The sequence below is a fragment of the Acomys russatus genome, chromosome 26, assembly GCF_903995435.1.
Source record: "Acomys russatus chromosome 26, mAcoRus1.1, whole genome shotgun sequence".
Lineage (NCBI taxonomy): Eukaryota > Metazoa > Chordata > Mammalia > Rodentia > Muridae > Acomys > Acomys russatus.
The window spans coordinates 33,656,131-33,672,701 of NC_067162.1; the positions used below are offsets into that span (position 1 = coordinate 33,656,131).

A 16,571-nucleotide genomic window follows, 5' to 3' on the forward strand; every position below is an offset into this window, starting at 1 on the left:
CATAAGCCTACTGACTACATCTTGGCCCGTGTTCCCTTTTTTCCAGTAAGCAGTCTGCTCTACAGAGGTGTATAACCCTAATGGCTTGTTGTATGCCATTAAAAGGTATTGTACACTCATAAAAGAATGACATTTTGATCAATGCTGTTAAAAGAATTACTGTCTTGACACAGAAAAGCTTTCCTGCTGCAAGTTTAAAAATATGCCTTTAAAAGCTTTTTATTGAATACCTTTGCATCCCTCAGAAATATGCCGTTTTGGCATGAGGTTACTCTGAGGTATTCCACAGTATAGCTTAAACACAGACCTCCTATTTCCCTTTAGAAGTCTCAGGGCCAAACAGGCTATTTCCCTACCAAATGAGCATGGTAGCCTGTAGTAGCATGCTAGCATCTTAAGCCACCGTATCTGTCCTAAAAATAGAAATTTTGTAAAAAGAAAACTGAAAACAAAATTTTTCCTTTTATTTTGCAAGGTATTGATTGACAGAGAGAGAGAGAGAGAGAGAGAGAGAGAGAGAGAGAGAGAGAGAGAGAGAGAGAGAGAGAGTGTGTGTGTGTGTGTGTGTGTGTGTGTCTGTTTTGTTTAAAGTTTGTGATTTAGTTTCCCTTTGAACTTAGGAATCATATCTTTCCACCCAGTTTGGAGATGGGACTTTTTTCATTATGTGAAAGCTGGTTCTTAAGTAGTGGTGTTAGATACAGACTTTTTTCCTTTCTCTTGTTTCTGTTGTGGTTTTGGTTAGGAGTTTAGGCAAACCATGTCACGGCTGATGGTCTTCCCAAGCTGTGTGCTTTTTCTCTTTGTAGCTTGACTTTTACAGATTAACTTATGGCTATAATTTTAGCTTTATTTCATTCTTCTGTTATTACCTAACTTCTAAATTACATCTTTTAAAAAATGGTGACCTATCCACGAACAAGGTAAATCCCTCCATCTTCTGATGTCATCTTCAATCTCTTTCTTCAGAGGTTTGAAGTTTTTTTCAAATAGGTCCTTCACTTGCTTGGTTAGAGTTACTCCTAGATATTTTATATTGTTTGTGGCTATTGTGAAGGGAGTAGTTTTTCTAATTTCTTCCTCTGCCTGTTTGTCATTTGTATACAGGAAAGCTACTGACTTTTTTGAGTTTATTTTGTATCCTGCCAACTTGCTGAAGGTGTTTATCGGCTATAGGAGTTCTCTGGTGGAATTTTGCGGGTCACTTATATACACTATCATATCATCTGCAAATAGGGATAATTTGACTTCTTCCTTTCCCATTTGGATCCCCTTGATCTCCTTTTGTTGCCTTATTGCTCTGGCTAGAACTTCAAGAACTATATTGAAGAGATATGGGGACAGAGGGCAGCCTTGTCTGGTTCCCGATTTTAAAGGGATTTCCTTGAGTATCTCTCCATTTAATTTAATGTTGGCTGTTGGTTTGCTGTATATAGCCTTTATTATGTTTAGATAAGTGCCTTGTATTCCCGATCTCTCCAGAACTTTAAACATAAATGGGTGTTGGATTTTGTCAAATGCTTTTTCTGCATCTAAAGAGATGATCATGTGGTTTTTCTCTTTCAGTTTGTTTATATGATGGATTACATTGATGGATTTCTGTATGTTAAACCATCCCTGCATGCCTGGAATGAATCCTACCTGGTCATGGTGAATGATGTCTTTGATATACTGTTGTATTTGCTTTGCGAGTATTTTGTTGAGTATTTTTGCATCAATGTTCATAAGAGAAATTGGTCTGAAATTCTCTTTTTTTGTTGGGTCTTTGTGAGGTTTAGGTATCAATGTGACTGTGGCCTCATAAAAGGAATTTGGTAATATTCCGTCCATTTCTATCTTTCAGAATAGCTTGAATAGTATCGGTATTAGCTCATCTTTGAAGGACTGGTAGAATTCTGCACTGAAACCATCTGGCCCTGGGCTTTTTTTGGTTGGGAGACTATCAATGGTTGCTTCTATTTCTATAGGCGAAATAGGGTTATTTAATAAATGGGACCTCATGAGGCTGAGAAGCTTCTGTAAGGCAGGAGACACTGTCAAGAGAACAAAGCGACAGCCTACAGACTGGGAAAAGATCTTCACCAACCCTACATCGGACAAAGGTCTAATATCCAAAATATATAAAGAACTCAAGAAATTAAACACCACAAAACCAAACAACCCAATTGCGAAATGAGGCTTGGAACTTAACAGAGAATTCTCAACAGAGGAATATCAAATGGCTGAGAAACACTTAAAGAAATGCTTGTCCTCGTTAGTCATCAGAGAAATGCAAATCAAAACAACACTGAGATTCCATCTTATACCCATCAGAATGGCTAAGATCAAAAACTCAAATGACACCACATGTTGGCGAGGATGTGGAGAGAGAGGAACATTCCTTCATTGCTGGTGGGAATGCAAACTAGTACAACCACTTTGGAAAGCTATCTGGTGCTTTCTCAGAAAAATGAGAACAGGGCTTCCTCAAGACTCAGCTATCCCACTCCTTGGAATATACCCAGAAAATGCCCTATCACACAACAGGGACATATGCTCAACCATGTTCATAGCTGCTTTATACATAATAGTCAGAACATGGAAACAGCCTAAGTGTCCCTCAGTAGAAGAATGGACTAAGAAACTGTGGTACACGATGGAATACTACTCAGCTATTAAAAACAAGGAATTCCCGAAATTTGTGGACAAATGGATTGATCTAGAAATTATCATAATGAGTGAGTTCACCCAGAAGCAAAAAGAGACAAACGGTATATACTCACTTATATCAAAACACTAGTCCAAGGGATACGTACCATGAAAATCTTTACTTACCAAGAAAGTGGGTCAGAGGAGAGGACATCCTATTGAGACTTTAGGCGAGAGTAGCATGGAAGAATAAGGAAATAGTAGGACCCACAGGGTCCTGGAAACCTACAAGAAGAACTTTATGACAGGCAGATCTGGGTCCTGGGGTCCTCCTCAAACTAAGGCACTAGCCAAGGAGAATATAGGCAGTAAACTTCGAACCCCTACCAAGACCTAGCCGACGAACAGGATATTCTCCACTGTTGAGTGGAGAGTGAGATCTGACTCTCACACGAACTCTGGTGCCCCTTTTCTGACCACGTCCCCTGGATGGGGAGGCCTGGCGGCACTCAGAGGAAGGATAGCAAGTTACCAGGAAGAGACTCGATATTCTAAGAGCATATATAGGGGGAGGAGGTCTCCCTCAATCACAGACATAGGGGAGGGGAGAAGTGGGAGGGAGGGAAGAATGGGAGGAAACAGGGGAAGGGCTAACAATCGAGATGTAATATGAATAAAATAATAAAATGAAAAAAAAAATGGTGACCTAAGAATTCTAAAAATCTAGTATCCTGAAAAAAAAATCTCAATTTTAAGAACGTGTGTCAGCACCTCCCCTTGGTGGGGAGGCCTCGTGGCACTCAAAGAAAGAATAAGCAGGATACCAAGATGAGACTTAACAGCCTATGACCATATAGTGGGGGAGGAGGTCCCCCTGAGTCATAGACCGGGGGGGGGGGGGTGAAAGCGGGAGGGAGGGAGGAAAGGGAGGATACAAGTGATGGAATGGCAGTTGAGTTGTAATCTGAATAAATTACTAAAATTTTTAAAAAGAACGTGTCAGTATAGGAAGAGTGTAGGCTTTGTGCTTTCTGAATTTTATGCTTAATAATGCTCATTCTAGCATTTAAATATCACTTATTAATCTTATAATGACATTTTAGGTGTTTCCTTTTTTTATTTTTCATTTGTTTTTGTTTTGTTTTGAGGGAGTCTTGTTATATGCCTTAGCTGGCATAGAACTTGCTTTGTAGACCAGGCTGGCCTTGAACTCACAGAGATCCACCTGCCTCTGCCTCCCAAGTGTTTCAATTAAAGGTGTCTACCACCTTGTGTGGCCAAGATTTTTGTTTTATAACTGGAAAATTCTTACGTCATGTTTGTAGCACGTTGGGCCATTCCTTTTTAAGAATCATGGATACCATCTGTGCTGCATAGTTTTATGTTAACTTGAAACAACCTAAAGTCATCTGAGAGGAGGGGACTCAACTGAGAAAATGCCTCCGTAAGATTAGGCAGTAAGCAAGCCTGTAGAGCATTTTCTTAATTAGTGATTGATGGGGAAGGCCGAGCCTATTGTGGGTGGTACCATCCTGCCCTGGTGGTCCTGGGTTCTGTAAGAGAACAGGCTGAGCAACCCATGGTAAACAAGCCAGGAAGCAGCATCCCTCCATGGCCTCTGCATCAGTTCCTGTCTCCAGGTTCCTGCCTGCTTGGGTTCCTGTTCTCATTTCCCTGGATGATGGAATGTGCTGTGGAAGTCTAAGATGAAACGAACCCTTTCTTCTCCAAGTTGATTTTGGTCTCGGAGTTTTTTCATAGCAGTAGTAACCCTAACCAAGACACCACCTAACATTTCTCTGCTACCCTTGTTTGTAACTGCTATGGCTAGCTAAATCAAAACAGCCACCTTTGAAATTGGTTCAGTGTCATTTCCTGCAAGGATCAGCTCATCACACTGGGCTTGAAATGCTAAGCAAGCAACATTTGGCTTCGCCCAAATCCTGCTAATAATTTTTTTTTTCACAAAAGGAAAAATATTGGTTTCCATTAGCAACCCATATTGAATATAAGTAGTCCGCATTTTGTAAGAAGAGCCCAGGGTACCACTTGGAGCCTAAGCTTTATACTTACATGATTAAAGTTCTTCCAAACAGTTCGCCTGGTGGTTCTCATAAACACTGTGTCACCCTTCGAAGTGATGCTGACATTTTCTTGAGTATGCACACACTGCTTGCTGAGCATCTCTTCATTCTTGCAATAGAAGTACCCAAAGAGCTCTGATTTTATACAGCATGTTCTGGTCTAGCTCCTCTTGCAAAGCAGACGTTTTGCTGGTAGTGATTTTTTTTTTTTTAAATACTGATTGTGTTATTATTCCGTACACACTAAGTGACAGATGATTCATTTTCTTAAAGTGCTGGGGATTGAAGTTAGGTACTTGTGTGTAAAATAAAAGATTTGTTGTTGTTGTTGTTGTTTTGGTTTTTCTATGCCTACTGTAGCTCACAAATAATGACATTTATTAAACGCATCAAGCACTATAGCTGGGCAGATACTGAGCTATTCTAACCCAACTATGCTGGTCTGGCCTACTTCCCAGCCACACGGGCCATTACCTGCCAGCTTAGTCTTGTTTTGGCACCTCCTTGTTCATTCATGTGTGTCTTCATGGCAACTCTCTTGGGCAACTCTCTTCTCTCTGGTGACCACCTGTGACTCCCTCACTGGGATCAGAAGTCCCCCTTAACTCTCTTGCCCAGCTATTTGGTTGTTCGATTCTTTATTAACCAATCAGAAGGTTATGGACAACATTGAGATAGGAGGTGTTTCATAAAATTGAAAATGCCAGCTGGGAGCAGGCGCTGGCCTGTAATCCCAGCACTCAGGGAGGCAGAAGGAGGTGGATGTCTGTGAGTTCAAGGCCAGCCTGATCTACAAAATGAGCCCATGACAGCAAAGGCTACACAGAGAAGCCCTATCTTGAAAAACAATTAACCCCCTCCCCAATGGCAATGCCAAAGTCCAACTGCAACCAGATCTCTGGCTATAGAAATCAGCATTTGGATACCCAATGCATAAAAACATCCTCCAACACTCATGCATGCTAGGCACAAATGCTGGGCTGGCTGGTTCAGCTCCTCTGTTCTGGCTTAAACTCCCCTCCCAACTTATTCAATGAATCTGGCCTCTCTCTCTCTCAGGCCCTAAATTGCTCTGCCTGGCTTCAGACTAACTCCAGCAATCTGCTCTAATCTCCTGGCTCCTTCTCATTCTCTGGCTCATTCAGTCTTCACCCGAGTCTAGTTTGTTGTCTCTCTATTACTGTCCTGGTGAAACTGTCTCCTCTCTCCTCATTCTTTGTGTTGCTCCCTTAAGTAGCTTCTCTTTCCTCTCTATTCCCTGAGATTTGGGCATATACTATCTGTCAAATCTTTCTCTGATTCGTCACTTTTAATGTCACTCAATTAAACATCACTTTCAATCGTGGGTGCTTCCGTCTACAAACTAACTTTACCTTTATTGTTTCGGATTAAAGGCATATAACACCACACCTGGACCTAAGCTTTTCTTTACCTGAAACTTGCTTTATACCAGACTGGCCTTGAACTCAGATCCTGCTTGACTCTGTCTCCTGGATTAAAGACCTGTTTGTATTCTAGCTGGATCACACAAACCTAGACGGTCTTTGGATGTGATCTTTTGACAGAGCAACCATGTTCTAAATTAAAATTTATCTACAATTTCCTATTAGAATGCTTAGTGGTATGAATTTGATTTTAAGAAGTCTTTTAAATAAAGAATGAGTCTTCTGACTTATGACATAGAAATGTCAAGTTTTCAAATTTGTTCATTGCCAGCCAGCTAATATTTTTATACATTAATAAACAGTAGCTGTTAGATGTTTTATAGTATCATTTATTGTATGAACAGTTAATAAACTCACAATATATAAAAACATTGTTTGACATTTGGAATGAATATGGCTGAGTGTATGTAGATTCATGTACATGCATGTAGGCATGTGTATGGGTTGGGAACTGAAGATTAGGGTATCAATCTCAATTTACCATAGCACTAACTCCCTTCCCCCCTTCCTCCCTCCCCCCGTGTGTATTACATACATGTGTGTATATGTACACATACATATGTGTATATGATTTTGTGAAATAATGGTAGTGGTTGCGCTACAGGGATTAAGATTTTTCTCACAGTTGGAGTAGCTCTGACTAGATTGGTAGGTATCTGTTTTATTAGTAGAAGGCTCAGTCTCATGTATTTTCTCCATTTTAGGTCACCTTTCCATGCCATCTAAGAAATTAATTTCTTTGTTAGAATCATTGTAAGTAAACTTGATAGCAGGTGTGCTGTTATTGAGGCAGCTTACACAGTGATTTGCTAAGTACAGGCTCTTGAACAGAGGAGGGGCAGTGGAGGGGGCAGTGGTAGTTATTGATTCTTAGCAGGTACAAGGAACCTGTTGAGCTCCCTGGCCTTTTGTCCTTAGAAAGCTTCTGGTTTTTTTCCTTGCCATGGAGTTATTTACATTGGGAGATTTTTTTCACAGGTATTTTCATATCATATAAACTTCTCTTGTATTTTCTATTTTTCTAGGACACAATTGAATATCTAGATATTTAGCCCTGTGAAGTTAGCAAAGTTTGACTGACTTTGGCAGTTTTATATATGTATTATTTAGTTAATTCAACGTCTGTTTATCTATAAAGAATAAGCCAACAACAAATATATGTGGCTATTCTATGGATTCTCTGGTTGGTGTTAGGGAGTAACTAAGAGGAACTCTAGGCAGATTATTTTATGCTGTGATATGCTAAAAGTACCTTTAAAAGAGTAAAACGTGAAAAACCAGCATGGCACAGTAGTTAGTATTAGGTAGAGTTTAAGCATTCCTTTAAATCAAAGGTTTTGTTTGCTTGTTTTGTTTTTTCAAGACAGGGTTTCTCTTTGTAGCCTTAGCTGCTCTGGAATTCCCTCTGTAGACCAGGCTGGCCTCAAACTCAGAACTCAGAGATCCACCTGTCTCTGCCTCCCTAGTGACGGGACTAAAGGTGTCTGCCACCACAGTCTGGCCTTAAATCAGAGCGTAAGGCTGAACTTAACCACTCTTCCTTCTCAAAACTTAGACCCACTTTTAAGCTATTGAGTATGAGGTGATGATGCCTTTGGGTGAGTCTGCCCTTTCATGGGATTAGATTGTAAATGATTACTGTATTAGCAGAGACAAGTACTGACCAACAGAATTACTTCCCTTGGTGTTTGATCATTTAGTTGGTGTTGGGGTCAGCCCTTTGGATAAAGTAGACAACAAGGACAAGAATAAAGAGCAACTATGACCTTTGCTTTCTCTCACATAAAATGTGCCAGTTGTTAATTGTTCAGCAGATTACCACCAGCAAGCTATACATGTAAAGTTGCACATGGGGATATTTGCTATTAAAAACTTTAAAAAATCTCTTTCTTTTCACACTTGACCCATAAGAATAGGACCCATAAATTCCTAGTTGTGGGCACAGTAAACTAAGCTAATACTGAGCCAAGAGCCCCCACAAGCCAAACTTATGGCATTAAGAAGCCATTATAGAAGTCTCAGCAATAAACTAAAGCTATAAAGGCTTGTTACCTTTCAGTCAGGTATAGTGATGCACGCCTTTAATCCCAGCACTCAGGAGGCAGAGGGAAGAAGAGCTCTGTGTGTTCAAGGCCAGCCTGGATTACATACCGAGTTCCAGTCCAGCCAGAGCTACACAATGAGAACCTATCTCAAAAGACCAAAACAACAACAACAACAACAACATCAAAAACCTATTTGTGTCTTTTAAATTCTTGCAATGACCTCAGATGTCACAAAATTAGATTTCACACCTCGGTCTCATTTTTTCCTGCCACTATCTTATTAGCTCTACTCCTATCATCAGTATAAAATATTTCAAATGTCCCTGTTATTGATTCTACACAACCTTAGTTTTTTTGTTTTTGTTGTTGTTATGTAGTTTGCTTGCTTGTTTGTTTGTTTTGGAGTGAACAAAGCTTTATTAAATGCACACACAGTTACTGGAAGGAGGCCATGATGCTGGACACACTGTCAAAGTCAATCTTCTCCACGATGTTCTTGGGCTTACTGCTCTCCTCTTGACATCAGATGAAGATCTGCCCCGACTCGTTGGCGCCCCAGCCATACTTGCTCATCCACACCTTCAGCTGGTTGTTGGTCAGATCTCCATACATCTCCGCCAGCAGCCAGTGGTCGATGTGCTGGTACGTGATGCCCACCATGTGGCAGAGTCTTCAAAGCCAGTTATGCCTTCCAGGAGGTCCATGTTTTCATCCAGGGCCTGCCAGAAGGCTTGGAAGTGGCAGGCCACTGTGGTACAGGATCTGTCAGATGGGCCACTCTTCTCGATGTGCCTGGTCAATCATGCATTTGCACAGAGTGAAGTCAGTGTGGGGCAGGTTGGCAAGGGCCTTCAGCAGGATCTGGGCAGTGGCTGTGGTCTGAAACTGGTACAATTTCAGGACAGCGAGGTTGGCCTCCAGGTCATAGGCATTTTCCTTGCCCTGTGTCTCCACATACCGCTCCAGGGTAGCCAAGCTGTCTGGATTATACCTGACGATACCCTCAAGCAACTTGCCCATGTTTGCTCTCATCTGCTCAGACATCGCCATGATCACTGTAGTCTTCCGCAGTCCCTTTGTTTTTTTTTTTTTTTTTTAACACACTGACTTTGTGGCTGTTAAATCACATGATTTGTGGTTTGGCAGACTTTTTCAGGAGCTAAGCATGGCTATCAGAGCTATTTAAAACACTTCTTAAGTCTTCAGAATGTGAATCTCATTATTATAAACATGAGGTAGTTCACGCAAGTATTATGAAATGTATTTCATGGCTTTAATTTGTCTAACTTGAGGCTATCTTCCTACAGCTTAGTCAGGAAAACTGAAAATCAAGTATGAAGCTTGATCAAATAGGAATTTGATACCATTGCGTTTCTAAGCAATTAAATTCATAGGGCGGTTTAATAGAGGAGATAGTGTTTCCTTAATCACATGGCTTCTGTGATTCCGAAGAGTCACATATTGTAAGCCTACAGTGTAGTGATCTTCATAAGCTAAAGTGTCTGTATAGCTAGAGTCTTACTTGAGACTTCACTTAGTGGCCCGTGCTGGCTCTGAACCCGCCATTTTCCTCCTGTATCTTCCTAAGTACTGGGCTTACCGGTAGATGCCACATGCCTGCGTCTGCTACCATCTTCTTGAAGTAACGGAAAAAACTTGGCATCTCGGGCTCCATCTTAATGCTGTGTATAAACATCAGACTATACCCCAGTGGTTTTTACTTGAATATCATATAGGCACCTCGACTTAAATACTGTTTGAATAATCAAGACTCCTTAATATCTGTGCAAATTAACTAGATTATTTTTTCATCTTTGGCATAATGGGTATTGCATGCTGGTACTGATTTTAATTCTACAGAATTGTAAATGTCTGCCTTCCTTGGTTATCTTTGTGATGCTGAGTAAGGCTTTATACTGATTCTTGATATGATCGTGGTATTTGTGAAATAGCTGCATTGCCTGGACAGTGACTGACATCCAAGCTGATTTAGTTGGCCCCCAAAGTTTCTTTGCTTTGAGTTGCTGGGATCACAAAACTCACATATGTACAAAGGGTTTGCCATTCAGATAGACAGTTCTGTCAGGTCAGGTAGTGCAATTACCATGCATGCTGCATATGCATTAATTTCCCTCTCTCCCTCCTTTCCCCCACCACACCCCCCGCCTCTCTTGGAAGATGTGCTGTTATCTTGGACTCGTTTCTCTATTGAGTTCCGAGCCATATGTACGTGCAGAGCTGTTCCAGTCACAGCCCCACAGTGTTTGTAGCTGATGTGTTGCCAGGGAGATGCAGTTCCTTTTTGATAAGATTGAAATCTGTAATAGTCTTTCAACACTATTGGCAAATGTTTTTCACAGTCCACAGAAGAGCTAACAAACTACAAGTGCCAGCTTAAAAAAAAACAAAAACAAAAAACAAACGACTCTTCTGTTCTCTGGAAGGATCCCTAGAATATAGGCTTGAATAATCTGGGCATTAAAACAGCAACACCACAATCTTGACAAATTTATAAATATTTTATAAATTTCTCTGTAAGAATTTTTGTGCCTAATATTAAAAGGTTTGCAATTTCAACTCTAATTGATGAGATCACTGCTTCCCCCCGCCCCCGCCCCCCGCTGCAGGCTTTTACCAAATTTTGAAAAAAAGAATGAACAACACAAACTATTTGACATAGTTTAATATCAGGAATTGAATTTATGTTGTTCTGTAAGGTCAAATTTACATTTATACTTAAGAACACAGAATTTGTATAAAACAGCAGCACTTGGCAGTGTAGGTTTTATGTATACCAGTCTTCTTGAATGTCATCTTTTTACATATATAGTTAGCATGCCCCAATAAAAGAATGAGTTGTACCATGTGAAAACATCTCAGACAGCACCGTAGACATATGGCTCTGTGGGGAGCCTGGCTTATTAAACATGACTACGCCCAGGAATTGGGTTTTACAGCCTCAGGTGTCAGTTAAGAAGGATGAAAAGTGATCTCTGCCTTTTGCCTGGAAAGAAGCAGCTAGACCGTTTTGTCCGTGCTCAAATGAGAAGAGTTCTATGTCGAGGTTAAAGGAGCCCTCCAAGTGGTCTTAGACCATGATGTTTACTAACTAAATGTCTTTAATGCGTCCACGTTTTAAAAGTAAAAATAAAATAGTTTGTTATGCAGTGGGGGAGCTTTTTAGGGGCTGTATAGTGGTTATTTTCAAATCAACCATAGGAAAGCCTAGAGCAATGACTTGACTAACTAACTGCCTAATTTGCATGAACGTATCTACTAACCTCTGCCAACCAGTTTTCACTTTGCTATGGCATTTGGAAAACAAGTGCTGTTGATGCTGTTGAGAAAGAGGATGCAGCTAAAAGTGCAGCCAGGAAGTCATTGCATAGATCACTGACTCATTCCTGGACCTTGTACTGATTATAGGTGTAAAACAGAGTCAGTGGGCATTGTCCACAGATGTGTAAACTTTATACCTTTGCAAGTAGAAACTAGTTTTTCTGACATTTACACAGGAATCCGAGTACAAGACAGCATGATCCAGGATGACGGTTAAGGTGTGTGTGGGAGAACTGAAGGCACACAGAGCCCAAGAAGACCAGCAAGAGGGCGGGACCAGCCTGCACTGAGTCCCTTATCCACACCACTTGCTACGTTAGAAGTTAATGCAGAGACACATTCTGTGTGATTTATAATTGATTTAGTTTGCTATATATGTTCCAGTATGTATATTAATTGGTTAATAAACTAAAAGAAGAATAAAGGAAGGGCAGAAGATTGATATTTTCCCCAAGATAGAGTCATAATAAAAAATGACAGAAGAATGAAGAGGGAAGTAGCAGAGACTGAAGAAGAGATCGTCCTAAGACCACAAGTGCCTAAGACTCCGTTTGTCTCCTAGTGTGCCTTGGTGTTTAACTATATCTGTTTCTCGTCGTCATCTTTTTGTGACCAGTGTTTTAAATGGCTTTGTTAAGATATAATTCACATTCACTCCATTTCCCATGTGCACAAAGTCCGTTCCCAGATGCAGCTGTCACCACACTATCTAGAACACTTTCGTTTATTCCATAGTCAGTAGCAGTCATCTTGTCTTCTCCCACATACACTAGACCTGGCCAGTTACTCGCCTGTGTGATCTGAGTTTTGGAACCTGTTGATGTGAAGCTTCCTGCTGCTTTCCAAGGACCTTCTCCTTCAAACTACTCAGTTGATTATACAGGTACAGAGGGAAAAAAAAAATCCATGACTAGTCTCTTTGTGAATGTAAGTCCTGTAAATCAAAGTCAGTGACATATAACTATATTCTTACGCGTGTCTAATTAAATATAGCTTCTTAAACGTGATTTTCAAAGGTTGTTTTTTTTTTTTTTTATATCATAGCTATTCACCCATTAAATACACCTCCTCCCTTGCTCCCGACTCTGATCCTTAAAGATTCAGTGTATCGATCTTGTCGGACTAAGAGATTCTGACTCATTCCGACAGCACTCATAGGAAAGTAATGTATACACCAGAATACAAATTATTCAATACACTGTAAAACATATTTTCCCTGGGGACTAGGCATAGTATCCTTGGAGCAGCACGTTCCCTTCTTATAAGTAAGTTCTAAGACAAGCTAAAATATTATGAGTTAATTGTCTTGTGCATGTAGAACCAGAACAAGACAAATAGTTGGTTCAAACATTGAGTGGCTCGGCTGTCTTTTACTCAAACTGAAAGGTGAAATAATGTCTCCCACTCCATGACGTCTGTGTCCTCTCTTTCAGTATCTATTACCTTACATAAAGGAGCCGTACAGACCTGGTTAACTGGAGGTGGTGAGCTCTAGGTGGAGTCTCTGTGCAGGATGAGTTTAATTCCTGGGGTTCTTGCAATTAGAAAACTCCCTTTGTTGAGAAGGTGATGAGACTGTGGGAAAGCCCAAGGGAAAGTGGGCAGCATTAAAGACCCAGGTGGCCCTTGCTGGCCTTGAAGAGGCAGAAAGGCACCCTGAACCAAGGAATGCTGGTGGCCTCCAGAAGCTGGAAAAGGAGGCAGGGAGAGCCTGTTCTAGAGCTTCCCATAGGAAAACAGCTCTGTTGATGCCTTGCTCTTAGTCCTCCAAGACCCACTGCCAGTTTGTGACCTGTAGAACTATAGGAAGATACATTGGTCTTGTCACTAAAGTTAGTGGCCATTTGTGTGTCAGCAGTAGTAGACTAGTACACTTAACCTAGATTCTCCCCAGCTGGATCCAGTTGGTGGGGCCGGTGCACAAACACTCTCTCCTAGAACAGCATGCAAGGGAGGTTTGCTTGCTTTTGCTTCTGTAGCTCTCTTTTTGTTACCTTCATGGCCTTTTTGGAAGTCCTTTCTTGAATGAGTATGGCTGTTAAAACATGCTTAATAAGAACATAGTTTTAAGAGTTGGACAGGCAAACTTAGGTTTTAAATCAGACTTTATGATTTACTAGCTAGGAGTGCTGGGATAGCTGACACTTCTAACCCAGCCCCCCCCCCCCTCCCGGCTTTTCATGAAAACAGTGGCTTTAATGGTACTTACCCTTGAGGTGCTTTTGAGGATAAAACGCAGCAACGTGAATGGCACATTGTTTCCTACAGAGTGGACAACTAACCAATGATAGCTGTTATTGTCTTTTAAGGCTAAAAGTAGGATTTGCCAGTGGCATACATTGTGACCCTTGCTCAGACACAAACGTATTAAGAACTATCAGTACCACTCTCGTGGTTAGCAGACTGTTCCGCAGAAGTTTCCCTGGCTGTTAATGTTGAGGCATGTTTTTAAGAAGGTAGACTCATGCCAGGCGTGGTGGTGCACTCCTTTAATCCCAGCACTCGGGAGGCAGAGGCAGGTGGATCTCTGTGAATTTGAGGCCTGGTCTACAAAGTGAGTCCAGGACAGCCAAGGCTACACAGAGAAACCCTGTCTCGGAAAAAAAACAAAAACAAAAAACAAAACATAAAAAAATAAAAAAATAAGGTAGCCTCTGCCATCAGTCGTGTAGTCATCAGTGAGCCTACAAGATGGGGGATCGCATGGCGAGCCGCGAACACGGAGTGGTAGATGGCAGTAGATGAACGGTTGTGCTGAGAGCGTTATATAGGTGTATGAACATTTCAGAGGCCAAAGTAATGCAAACAGTTAAACAAAAAGAATGGTAAAAATGTAACTTAAGAATTTAATAGATAATAAAGTCATGATTTTTGTTGTCTTTATTTTTAAAAGGTATCTTGCTGGGTATGTTCTGCTTTAATTCTAGGACTGGGGAAGCAGAAACCAGCATATCTCTGTGACCTTTGGGCTAGCCAGGGCTACATGGTGAGACCCTGTCTCAAAATTAACCCAACAAACAACTGAGTATTTTATAGTATTTGTTTTTGAGACAAGAGGTTGTGTGTAGACCATATTGATTTCAAACTTGGTGATAATTCTCCTGCCTCTGCATCTAAAGTGCTAAGATTATAGGCCTACACCACCGTGCTCAACTGAAAAGGCTTATTTTGTAAAGTTTTACTGGGTAGGTTAAACCATTTTCAGAGCACGGTACAATATGTCATAGCTTCTATTATTCCTCTTCTAAAGAAGCTGCTGTGGTATAGTCTCTATTAAGGAAAACCTGGACACTGTGTTTGTGATTTTTTAAAAAAAAAATTCCCGATAACCAGAATTATTTTTCAGCTTTTTATTTTAATTTTAATAATTGAGTTTCATTTAATTTTATGTGAGTGGGTGTTGAGTCTGCATGTGTGTCTGTGCACTACTAAAGTGTCTGTTGCTCATGAGGCCAGAAGTGTTTATTGGGTAATCCAGAACTGGAGATACAGAGAGCTGTGAGCTGCCGCGTGGGCTCTGGGAATCGAACCTGAGTCCTCTGGAAGAGCAGCCAGTGCTCTCCACTGCGAGACATCTCTGCAGCCACTGTTTATCATTTTAAACCTTCAATGCCTGGGAAACAGTGAATGCTTATTGAACTGAAATAAACTGAGTTCTCAGTAGCTATTCTTTCACAGCCCGCTTTGAATTCACTCTTGCGGCTGTCCTGACTTTGGCCTTGGTTTTCATGTCCAGTCAGCTGTAACACTTTTTGAACTGCTGTGCTTTTTAGTCACTTGTCTTTTTTTGTGTGTGTTCAGCCAGTGACCACCTAGCTAGGGCAAAGACTGCTATGCGTTATATCTTCTCCCACTGAATCTGTCTGTCCCTTTGTGTATTGCCTATTAATAACCATATTACTTAACCCATTGCTTCCAAACTTCTTATGGTATTGAATACTTAGAAAATGATTGTTTTGTTCTTGTTGTTTTCAGACAGATTTCCGTGAGATTGGGGCTAGACTTGAACTTCTGATTCTCCTCCCTCCATTTCTCAAGCCCTGGGATAATAGGTGTATACCGCTGCACCTAGCTAGAAACTGACTTCTGTATGGCACAGTCAGGTGGCAGAGCATTCATTTTACAACAGTAGCTTTGTACCCAAGGGCTCAGGTGGCCATCATCTTAATATTCCTGCTGCTCAGTGCTGGCATGTGGGTATACCTTGCACACCTTTTGGGAAGCTCCACTTGTTTCAGCCCTTGAAACTGGCTGTGACTAGAATCTACCTTAGCTTCTACAGAGATGTCTAACAAGCTCCTACTGTATTTTCCCAAGCTCTGTGTATATAGCAATTCAGAATACTAAATCAGTTAGTTTTCCAGAGGAAGCCTTGGTTTCAGGCAGACAGACCTCCATTTGCCCGCCCCCCAGGTGGATGGTCTATATTCCTTCCATACCTCTGTTCATGTCTCTATTTTTTTGAACATGTATATCATCATACTTTATTTCATCTGCCTGAGTCTTTATACCATCCCCTCCTTGCCTCTTTCTCCAATATTGTTAAACACGGCAGGTTTACGGGTTTTATTATTCACCATTTTATTAGACCACCAACTAGTCCAGTTCTTATAAAGCCTGGATTCACTCATGTATTTCTCTGTTTCTGAACAGGGACATTAAACCATGTATAGTAGATTCTTTTTTTCTTTTTTGTTTTGGTTTGTTTTTGTTTTTGTTTTTGTTTTTCAAGACAGGATTTTTCCGTGTAGCCTCACTTTGTAGACCAGGCTGGGCCTCAGACTCACAGCGATCCACCTGCCTCTGCCTCCGAGTGCTGGGATTACAGGTGTGCACTACTGCACCCAACACATACTGGATTCTTTATATATCTTCTTATTATTGTTATTGTTTATAGGTATTTATACAATTATTGACCTGGTTTTCTCTTTCTACAAAGTATATACATTCAGAGACATATCTGATACTTGTACAATAAATATAAGATATTCATTGGGCAGCTGTATTATCAGAATCAAATGTGGTCTCAT

General features: G+C 40.8%; 1 pseudogene; it reads right to left on the bottom strand.

Moving 5' to 3' along the window:
• Nucleotides 1-8,605: 8,605 nt before the first annotated feature.
• Nucleotides 8,606-9,252, bottom strand: LOC127209367 (eukaryotic translation initiation factor 3 subunit K-like; annotated as a pseudogene).
• Between the last annotated feature and the right edge of the window lie 7,319 nt (nt 9,253-16,571).